We start from the raw sequence: 11,211 nt of genomic DNA on the forward strand, positions 1-11,211 counted from the left end.
GATCTCGCTCCTATCTGTAAAATTTCTCGCCCATTGTTGTCCAGCATCATCCGAGCCTGTATGATTTTAGCTACACGTCTCTTGTTTTTACGTTGTGCACAGTTTGAGAAGCAGTGAGTATTCAGATACTTACTGGTGACTGGATACATAACCTGACCATGATCAAACCAGTGTGAATCAAACGGCAGTATCACCACAACACTATATACTGTGCATAGTTATGACTCTCTTTGTTCAAGGATAGCTGCTGAGTGGAAACAGTTTCTTCTCACAAGTTCTAAAACAATGGCATCGATTCACATCTGAATAACAAATCCATAAAGAGTTCCTGTATAAACATAAATAATTGATCTGAGTGCAAAAGGAGACCGCTCTGTGGACATTTGAGCCTTTATTGGATGTTGTTCTGTGAGTTTATCGTCGGGTCTGTGAACGAGTGTGCAAGTAAACTACTTTTAGCACAAAGGACCGCTAAGCTAAAGCTACCCAACGCTGAAAAGCAAAACTGGTTCTGTGTGGTGTAAAGCACTCGTATCTCTGCGAGCAGTAATTGCCTCATAATTATTATTCATCACAGACTCTTTGATCGTGAGACTCTCCAGTGATACTAACGTTATCGTCGCACAGGCAGAGAGATGGGAAGCTATCAGCGCAGAACTTGAAAGAATGCAAAGTTAAAGAAGAGATATTTTAACGGGGACACAAAAAGTAGGGGGAAGACTGAAAAAGAAGCAAGATAGTGTGAAGCAGAGATAGAGAGAAACCGGCGAGGATGACGCAGTGGCTGACTAACACTGAGTGAAAGCGGGAGCGTGCTCGTGGTAACAGAAGATGAGACGAGCAGGAAACAAGTGTGAGGGTTAGTTAGAAGATGAAAGACGTAAAGCTAAAGACTGGAAGGAGGAGTGTGAGGGGAAAAGAGATGGCAGATGGAAATATTTGAACTTAAAACCTGCAGAGAGTGGCTCACAAACATCCCAGCATCCTCCACAAACAAATCGCTAAATATGAAATGATCTGCAAAAGCGCAGATGGAGCCACACATGTGCATCGTGAATCTCCAGAGTTATTATTAGGCTCTGTTGTTATGCTAAATAAAAAGAAAAAATACAAGCTTCATATTTTCTGCTTCATTTATTTTTTTTTAGGGGTTTTGAGGGTAAATGTTTTTTCCCGTCTTTTTATATATGTGGATTATCTGAGTGTCCAAGTGGAATTTAAGCTCTGCATTTTCTGCTGCCATGCTTTAATGCAGAAGTTAACTCCGCCTCTGTGAACATCAAAAGCTGGCTGGTATGTGACACTCAAACATCATCGAGCATTTTTATCAACAGGCTGGACAACTGTGTGCACAAGTCCAACAAAACCTCGTGAGTATAGAGAAGCGGCAAAGGTCACATGGAAAGAAATAAAGCCAGAGTGTCAGAGACAGAGGGGAGGTTAATGGTTGCCCCTTTCTTGCTCTATTAGAACACAGAACCTCAGATAAAGATTAGATATCCTTCGTCCACATGACAAATGGCTGTGATCGGCTGCTGATGCCGAGCTCTGAATCACCGTGAAGAGACATTTTTAGAGTTCTGTGGATGGATTTGCTCCGTGGAGAGTGAATGTAGCCCAGAGGAATACCTCGGTCTCCCGGTGCAGGAACAATATATCAGATGAGTGTTTTCAGTCCTCCATAGGGGCCTTTATGCCTCGAGCTCTCTGCCTGAATTATCAATTTAGATGTTGAAGCCAAAGAAAAGGACAGCTTTGGACCATTCTGTGGCGCGGTGTGTTCTCCAGAGGTGGGAAATATGTTATTACTGTTTTGCTGCATATGCCCAGCTCTGTAATTTCAGCTCTCATTTTATTTTGAAACAGAAACAGTTTTTTTTTTCATTTTATTTTTAGACCATCGCAGTTTCTCTTGGGATGGAATTATGAGCACAAATAAGGATGTTTTTATACATGCTCTAAAAATTCAAGGTTCAGTCAAGGATTCTCCAGGAAGCAATGAAAGAATAAAGCCAGAGGGCTTATTTCAAAGCATCATATACAGTAGCTTCAGAATCCAGAGAGGGGAAAGTGCAATCTATTTTTTTATCTGTATATTTTTATGTTTTTGCTACCTCAGCCTGGAGAGGAATGACACGTTGGTTAGCCAAATAAATCATAAAACAATCCATATAAAAATTCCAATCATAAAAGAATTCCAAGGTGGAATTGGTCTTACAGTAAATGTCCTTATCTCTGTCCCATCACTGCTTATCTCCCAAAATTGTGTACAGATAATCAGGCTGCTCAACGCTGTCAAACCCATTCAGATGTTGTATTAATTTCAAGTGTTGCTAGTGTGTAACATCAGCAGAGGTTTGCGCCTACTGACATCATGTGTGCCATGTAATGGCTGTGAGAAATAATGTAGAAAACAGAAAAAAATCCAGCGACTGACTCTGTGAGAGGATGTTGTGTTCTTTCTTGCTTGCTCTGTGATTGGCTGAGAGTGAAGCTGTTCCCCCTCATCCTCCCTGCTCTGCACAAATCAGATGGAGATGACATTGATATATAGATGTAGTTCTACGGGTCTTGTCATCCCGATGTGTCATCATGCTCATCAGTCCACATTCACAGTTCATCCACCTTCCTGTTCCTGCGTATTAAACACATTACGAGGCCATGGGGGCAGCAGCCCGGCGGGATGGACCGAGAACATTGACATTGAGAGCATCACTTCTTTAAGGACTAAATACACTCACTACGACCACTCCGATATGAAGCATATAGAGCTGATTATCTCATAACGACAATCTGGGCTGTATTAGATGAAACCTGAACAGTAACATCTTTGTGTACGCGAGAGAAACAGATGGACTGGTCTGGTGAATCTCATTAACTGAAAGGTAAGTGGTGAGCGTAACGATACAAACTACAGCCCTGTAGAGACGTTTTTGGCCCCTAACAAGAGCTCTCAGCATGGGTCAAAGGTGAGAGAGGGGCTGCTGTAACACAAGACAACGCAGCGAGACAACAGGACGGGGATATCTACACAACTGTGTGAGTCAATTACCTTCAAAAAGTTTATCAATTCACTTGAACCAAAATTACGAACACCCGGTGCTGCGAGAGTTAATAGTCTCATTGGGGCCAAGATATACATTTTATAGTTGCCTGGTATCAATGGTTGTTCATCTGCCTTTATTTATTTATTTAAAGAACCCATAGGTGGGAATGTGAGTTGTCTGTCTCTGCGTGTTAGCCCTGCGACAGACAGGCGACCTGTCCAGGGTGCAGTATGGTAGCTGGAATAGCAACATACCCAAGGATGAGCAGAATGACTGATATGATGAAACTGGGATTTTGTTACACTTAATTATTGCAAACACGACTAAAACTATAACTGAAACTAATCAAAGCTAAACTGAAACTAAGGATTTTCAAAAAAAATAAAAACTAAACTAGCAAACAATTGGTAAAAACGAATTAAAACTGATATAAAATTGAAAATCTGAAGTCAAAACTAAATAAAAATAAAAACTAATGAAAATTGCAAAACTATTAAAACCCTGGTTGAGACCCATTGGTAACCCCTGTTCAACGTGGACGCCTACAGTGGGCAACGGCAGGCCACCTGACCTGAGTCACATGTTCTTAGCACCCTGTGAGGGAGTAAGGCTGGTGGTGGGGCATGACTCTCTGGGAGATGTTGTGCTGGGAAACACCGTGTTCAGGTATTCGTGTGCCACCTGGTCTGCAACAACACTTTCAGTGGGATGGTTTCCCCCAAAGACAGCGACGTCTTTCATCGGGATAACAGAGCGACACAATGAGACTTTAACAATCTGCTGCAGACGCGGCTCAGTGGGTCAAAAGTGGTTTGGGGACTTGGAGGGCCAACAGCATCTGAGACAGATGGTCATCATGGTTCATCAGTGCAAAGTCAGTTATTATAGCATTGATACTTAAAGACACAATGTGAGTTTCTTTACTGATACAACAGTGTCTTCCACCTAGAATAACCCCTGATGAAATCATGGGGACAGCACAGTACTGTAAAAAATGCGAATAAATGATATTTGACGACCCCAAATGAGACCACAGAAGAATCTTAACAGAGGTGTGGACTCAAGTCACATGACTTTGACTCGAGTCATTAATTTTATGACTTTAAACTTGACTTGAAAAAATGTTCTAAGACTTGTGACTTGACTTGGACTTTTACACCAATGACCTGGGACTTGAATTGGACTTAAACCGGTTTACTTGAAAAGACTTGATATTTCACCCCAAATATAAGATTTTACACGCACATTATATAGAAAGTGTGCATCATCTATTCAAACCACACTCCGTACGTATGTGTGCGTGAGCTGTAGCACAGCCAATCAAATTAACCAGATTTTTTTTTTAAAAGAAAAAAAAAAACCACTCAAAAATGTTAAATAAACTATGAAGTAGTCAACAAAAAACCGAAATGCAATATGCAAAACATGCAAGAAGAGAATCACAGACAGAGATGGAACAACTTCCAACCTTCTCCGACAGTTGAAGTTGCATAAAGAACGGTAGGTGGTGCTTCTCTTTTGCTACGATGAGATCATGACTTCATCTAACTAGCAAATGTTGTCCAGGCTCCGTTGGTGATACAAGTTTTTTTAATGTGTGTGATATTTTTGTCATGCGATTTTAAAGCCGGTCCTACAAGCGCATCCAAGAATAACATGCAGCTTATCTCAGAACTGTCGGTGAAAATTATTCTTGGAGCGAAGTTTAATTGAGCTGCATTTTATAGACGTGCAATTTCACAATTTGTGTATATTTTCTAAGTTCACTATTTCGTCATGTGTTGAGAAAAACACAGATTTAAAAATCACATGGTCTAATATTTACATTTAGCATAACTGCAACATTCTTCTTTCATTTTTTTTAAAGACTCGAAAGGACTTGAAATTCAAAGTTGCAGACTTGTGACTTTACTCGGACTTTTACACCAGTGACTTGAGACTCGACTCTGACTTGAGGAGAAAGACTTGAGACTTGCAAAACAATGACTTGGTCCCACCTCTGATATTTAAATTGCATTTTCTTTGCAGTTTTTTCTGTTACTTAATGAAGCGTGTGGAAGAAGAAGTGTCACGTGTTCTGAATTTGTTCTTTCAGCTCATATTCCATGTTGTCCGATGCTACAGTAATACAGTACAAGATCTCTTTAATGGACAGGAACATTTATACCATTATTGTGAGAGCAGTACAGCTCTGACCCCTGCAATCCTCTTACAGCTTTTCTTCTTGGACACTTGCACTGTGTGGATGATGCAGGGATTGCGATTTGTTGCAGCTTATGCTATTGTGAGTCACTCTGGAGAAGTTGGCTAAATGACTCGGCAGGAAGTTTTCACCGGGACATTTTTTCCCAGAATAAAATAGCTGCAGAGACTTTCAGAATAAAGGTGGATTATGGAGGTGTGCGTTGGGCTAATTTAACTTAATGAAGCATGAAATATGGGTTGCATGTGTAACAGAGTACAACATTTTACTAATCAAAATGCTGCTAATTAGAAATCCCAGCAATTTACTTTTTAGTAACAAGCTTTTAAAATGAAACATTTAATAAGAAAACAAACAAACGAATGAATTAATGCACAAATCATAGGTAGAAAATTCAACATTTCTCTGGTTATGGAGAAATTTATCACATGTGGTGTTCGTATTAGTAAGAGGTGACCTGAACAAACAAACTGTGAACATTACTGGGGATCGTCTCCCTCAAACAACATGATTCTTTAAGACTATTATGTTATGTTAGACAGCTTTGTTACACGAGATGAAGCCCACGATAGAGTCAATAAATTATTAATAAAATAATAGATAGAATTATGTCACACTGATAAACAGAGCAATGGAAAATTGCTATTAAACAATATTTAACGGTGGTTTATAATCTGTGCCCTGAGCACACTTTGTGTGTAGATTATTCTGTAGAGATTCTTCTTAGTGGCAGGTAAACATTAACCGATCACTACTTCAGTAAACAGAATTTATGTGTCAAAATTGCCGCTTGTGTTTTGTCAGTAAATTTTTTCATTATTTACAGAAATCCTTTCTTTTGGCTTATTTCTTATTTCTGCTCAGTGCCATTCAGCGAAGCTGCTGGAACACATTTAAGTGCAACAGCGCTGTGGGGAAAGTGGCTCACGAGGCGCTGTCGATACGTCCAGACAGACTCCGTTTTTAAGGCATTTTGCTTTAATTTCTACAGCCTCTTGTGATTCCTTCAACCGAGCCAAGTCTGTCGTGCCTGCAACCAGCCGACCGCGACGAGGCAGGTGGCTGCGTTGGCCCAAAAGAACCTTTGCGATGTTGGAAATCTGTCTTCATTAAAAAGCCTTATTTCAAACCTCACAAGCCTTTGAAGGACAATCCTGTTTTATTTCCCAGGTTCAGATATTTGTTAGAGAAGAAGTAACCAAAACTATCAAGTTCTACGATTTTGATTAAGAACTCAAAGTAGTTACATTATAGTTATAAGTGGTGTAACTGTTCGTAACTATGTTAAAAACACATCTTTTAGCATCAGGATGCACGTTTAATGTTTTATGTAATTTCTAATAATAATGTGTTTTGTAATGATGATGTGACAGAATGGAGCTTTGGAGGCCTTTTACATGAGGACGACAAACACACACAGTATTACCGGCTGTGCTGCACACACAGTCCAGTTAAAGACACTATAAACATATTCATGGAAGAAAAGCAACAGAAAGGACTGAAACAGTCCCCTCAGGTCACGCTACGTTTGAAAGACGCTGTTTTAGCTCCCTGCCCACAGTTTTCCTCTGACGGGCTGACCCTTACAAGCTTCAATTTTCCCACCCAGAGTCGGACCTGAGATCAGGGTATCTGCTCTTTCTGACATCATAAAGAGTGAAAGGATCAGTGCATCACAGCAGCCTGAGCCTGCATATCCAAGGGACAGGGTCACCTGACGTCTGTCCATTCAGAACTCTGGACTCTGAACAGTCAAGTAAAAGGTGGTATCTAAAAACGTCATAGACAAGGCTACGACATGGTGCGCTGTCTACTTGCACTTCCACCTAATCCATCGAGCTACACCAGCAACACCAACCACACCAGCTATTATAGCTGCACGTAGGGCTGTTTGATATAACGATATATATCGGATAACGATATAAAAACGTCTATCGTTTCATTTTACGCTATCGTTTGTTTCGTGGTGTCGCAAAATAAACTGTTTACAGCAATATTTTTTCATGGTTTTGATGGTCACTGTAGTGGCTATATTAATTTCTTAAAGTTCTCTCTTTCTCTTATATTTAATATAACCACACTACGGACGGACAAGCGCCTGTTTTTATGCGTTGTCGTTAGCAACAACGACGGTAACACCATCACGTGTCCGCTTGTTTATGTTCCATATAAACCTTTCACAATAAAGCTGTTGAGACTTTTCAAAATAAACTGAATCACGTGAAAGAGCAGATTATTTATGGATGAGAAGTAAAAAAGAGCCACCAGGTGCTAAAAAATAAACCTTAGACTCAAACGTTAGAACAGGCTTTTCCCCGCAGCACGCCGTATAATAAATACTCACAAAGAAAACGGCGCCGTTACAACTTATGTCTAAAAATGTATCGTTTCATGCATCGGTTAAAACACTCGACTCCAGCTACACGACGCCCAGCTGGAAACACTTCCCGCAAGTCGAGCTGCCCGAGATTCACAGAATTTACAGAAAATGTTACATTTTTGTGATTTATATCGTTGTCAGGACGATAGATGTCTTATATCGGGATATGAGATTTTGGTCATATCGCACAGCCCCAGCTGTACGCATATGATTTCCTCAGGGATTAATATAATATTCTGATTCTGACACTCTGATTGACCCAAAAAAGGAAAGGACAAAAAATAAAGCCCGATTTTGTTGCCGGCCCAAAGTGGTGCCATAGAAGGTCTACGGCAGGTCGGGCTGATGGCGAGTACCAGCACCAGAACCCAGCATAAGAAACATTATGAGCATCTCACACCAAGCAGACAAGCCGCTCTGCACTGGTCTCAAATAAACCACGTATTAGTTCATGTACCCTGTCAATATCCTGCACCAGCTGTACTCTGTCTTGTTTAAGCGTTCTGCTGGACAACAGCCTCTTTGATTAAGTATGATCACTTTTCCCCACTTATGCATCGGCTCTTTTCAGCTGAATGAAATAACTAAAAAAACTAAGCCTCAAAATTACCAAGCTGCTTTTCACCACTTGTAATTTTTCCAGACATGCAGTCAAACCACACAGAGAATGATCACATTAAATATTCCATTATGTACGACTTACCTGAGTTTCTTGGGGAAGCAGGAAGTCCTCAGGTAGAGTTGGTCCTTTTATGATGAATTCACATTCCAGTCACATCACTGGCCTCGGGGTTACAACAGGATGACAAGCTAACAAGGACACCCTCCTACCTGCAGGAGCACAGAGGAAGAAGAGGAGGAGGAGGAGGAGAGTTGAAGAGAGGGGTTGAAATGAGACAAGGAAAGAGTGCAGGGACAGAAAGAAGAAAGAGAAAAATGTCAACACGTTGCATCATTAATTCATTAGTATTCCTAAAGATTCTTTGCCTCTATTTTCTGTCCCTGCTGTCACTTCTTCCTCTCTTTTCCTCTATCACTTCTTCCTCTCTCTTTTCCTCTATCACTTCTTCCTCTCTCTTTTCCTCTATCACTTCTTCCTCCCTCTTTTCCTCTATCACTTCTTCCTCCCTCTTTTCCTCTATCACTTCTTCCTCCCTCTTTTCCTCTATCACTTCTTCCTCCCTCTTTTCCTCTATCACTTCTTCCTCCCTCTTTTCCTCTATCACTTCTTCCTCCCTCTTTTCCTCTATCACTTCTTCCTCCCTCTTTTCCTCTATCACTTCTTCCTCCCTCTTTTCCTCTATCACTTCTTCCTCCCTCTTTTCCTCTATCACTTCTTCCTCCCTCTTTTCCTCTATCACTTCTTCCTCCCTCTTTTCCTCTATCACTTCTTCCTCCCTCTTTTCCTCTATCACTTCTTCCTCCCTCTTTTCCTCTATCACTTCTTCCTCCCTCTTTTCCTCTATCACTTCTTCCTCTCTCTTTTCCTCTATCACTTCTTCCTCCCTCTTTTCCTCTATCACTTCTTCCTCTCTCTTTTCCTCTATCACTTCTTCCTCCCTCTTTTCCTCTATCACTTCTTCCTCCCTCTTTTCCTCTATCACTTCTTCCTCCCTCTTTTCCTCTATCACTTCTTCCTCCCTCTTTTCCTCTATCACTTCTTCCTCCCTCTTTTCCTCTATCACTTCTTCCTCCCTCTTTTCCTCTATCACTTCTTCCTCCCTCTTTTCCTCTATCACTTCTTCCTCCCTCTTTTCCTCTATCACTTCTTCCTCTCTCTTTTCCTCTATCACTTCTTCCTCCCTCTTTTCCTCTATCACTTCTTCCTCCCTCTTTTCCTCTATCAGTTCTTCCTCCCTCTTTTCCTCTATCACTTCTTCCTCTATCACTTCTTCCTCCCTCTTTTCCTCTATCACTTCTTCCTCCCTCTTTTCCTCTATCACTTCTTCCTCTCTCTTTTCCTCTATCACTTCTTCCTCTCTCTTTTTCGCCCTCCCTTCGAGGCGCTCTGCCTCCTTTCCTTTCATCCAAATTCCTCAGCAGGACCTACAGGAAGGACGAAGGGAAGCTGCGGAGCGAGCGGTGGTTTTACAGAGTGACAAATATCCGAAATGAAAAATGAAAATACTGAGAACTCAAAGGTTTGTACTGAAGACAATTAGCTATAACAATTCATTAATATTGTCAAGAAGAAAGAATATTTTGAAGGGTTACAAAGGGACATGAAGGGTCCTGAATTCTTCCTGAAACAGTTGTTATTGTTACATATTTGTATTTAGGAGCCAGAAGAACGACTCAAACAGTAACCAGCTAATATTATTATTCAGAATTAATCATTTGTGTCAGTTTTCAAGAAAAAATGTCAAATGTGTTGCAGATCTAACGCTTACTTTTAAAGTTACAAGCCCATTACATGTCCATTATCAGACAGCTTAACTCTTCCAGTGTTTCTCATGGAAAACCTCTTACTGTCACGTATATAAGTGCATGCGTGTCCATTACGTGACAGCGTGTCAGAGTCGTGTTTTATTGTTGCTCTGCATGAAAACAGAGTCTTTATATGACAAACTGAGAATAATCTCTGTGTCTACACTTGATCAAAGATCATTTGGTGCTTAAACCAAAGCCCAGAATCTGCCACTACACTCATTCAAACAGCAAACATGTGTGTAGATCTATGTAGACAGTGAATGTAAACCAGTAAATGCAGCCTTGCTGTGAAGCCTTGGACTGTCATGAACTGGCTGTGTGGAGGCAGATGAACCCAAACGCAAAACTCAGAGAGACAAAAAGCTGAACTCAAAATCACTGCTTTATTGGAGGCTTCACAAAGAAACAGAACTGAACTGGGAATGCTAACTGAGGACCGAGGGACCACAGAAAAGCACACAGGTTCGTGGAGGAGACGTTGACGTCGCAACACTGAACTGAGGGAGACGTGCACATAAATACACAGAGGGTTAACGAGGGAAGTGGGAGCACACGGGGAACACAGCTGACACAGATAATCGTAACGAGACACGGCAGGAGTAAATGCAACACTAACGGGAGACTGTCAAAGTAAAACAGGAAGTACACAGAAGTTCAGACAGGAGGAGAGAGAGCACGGACATAACGGGCTGGGGAAAACATGGAATACAACACAAGGAGGGGAAACGAGGGCTCACAGATACACAGAGGGGCACACAGGGGGAAACCAAATAAGGAACATCTTAACTGAACCAAGGCATAAATAAAGAACAAAATACAAGACACACGAAAACTAAGAATACTGGCCCAGGACCACGACATGGACTGAAAATTCTGGATCCTGACGTCGTGGTTGCAGCCCCATGTGATGAGTGAGAGGAGGTCTGACTGAAGAACTGAGTTCTGCCCTCTCATTCTTAAATAGTGCTGCTTTTTACAACAATAATTGGTACAGCACACCATACCGATTATTGCACCTGCTCTACCTGCTGACACAACCACAGCCCGTCCGTGCTCAAAAGGATACTAAAGCACGGCCTGCATCTATTTAAGTGTTTGCTGAGGTCACAGATAATAATAATGGATTGCATTTATATAGCGCTTAACAATGC

At 41.2% G+C, this 11,211-nt stretch overlaps 1 protein-coding gene across 1 annotated transcript in view; it reads right to left on the bottom strand.

Moving 5' to 3' along the window:
* Positions 1–11,211, bottom strand: part of LOC146503262 (leucine-rich repeat and fibronectin type III domain-containing protein 1-like protein) — a 359,063-nt gene that overhangs the window by 274,898 nt on the left and 72,954 nt on the right. Inside the window, exon 2 of the mRNA XM_085130612.1 lies at positions 8,334–8,461. The gene's annotated coding sequence lies outside the window, so the exon portion shown is untranslated. The remainder of the gene's footprint in view (positions 1–8,333; positions 8,462–11,211) is intronic.

Source organism: Neolamprologus multifasciatus, chromosome 14 (genome assembly GCF_963576455.1).
Source record: "Neolamprologus multifasciatus chromosome 14, fNeoMul1.2, whole genome shotgun sequence".
Classification (NCBI taxonomy): domain Eukaryota; kingdom Metazoa; phylum Chordata; class Actinopteri; order Cichliformes; family Cichlidae; genus Neolamprologus; species Neolamprologus multifasciatus.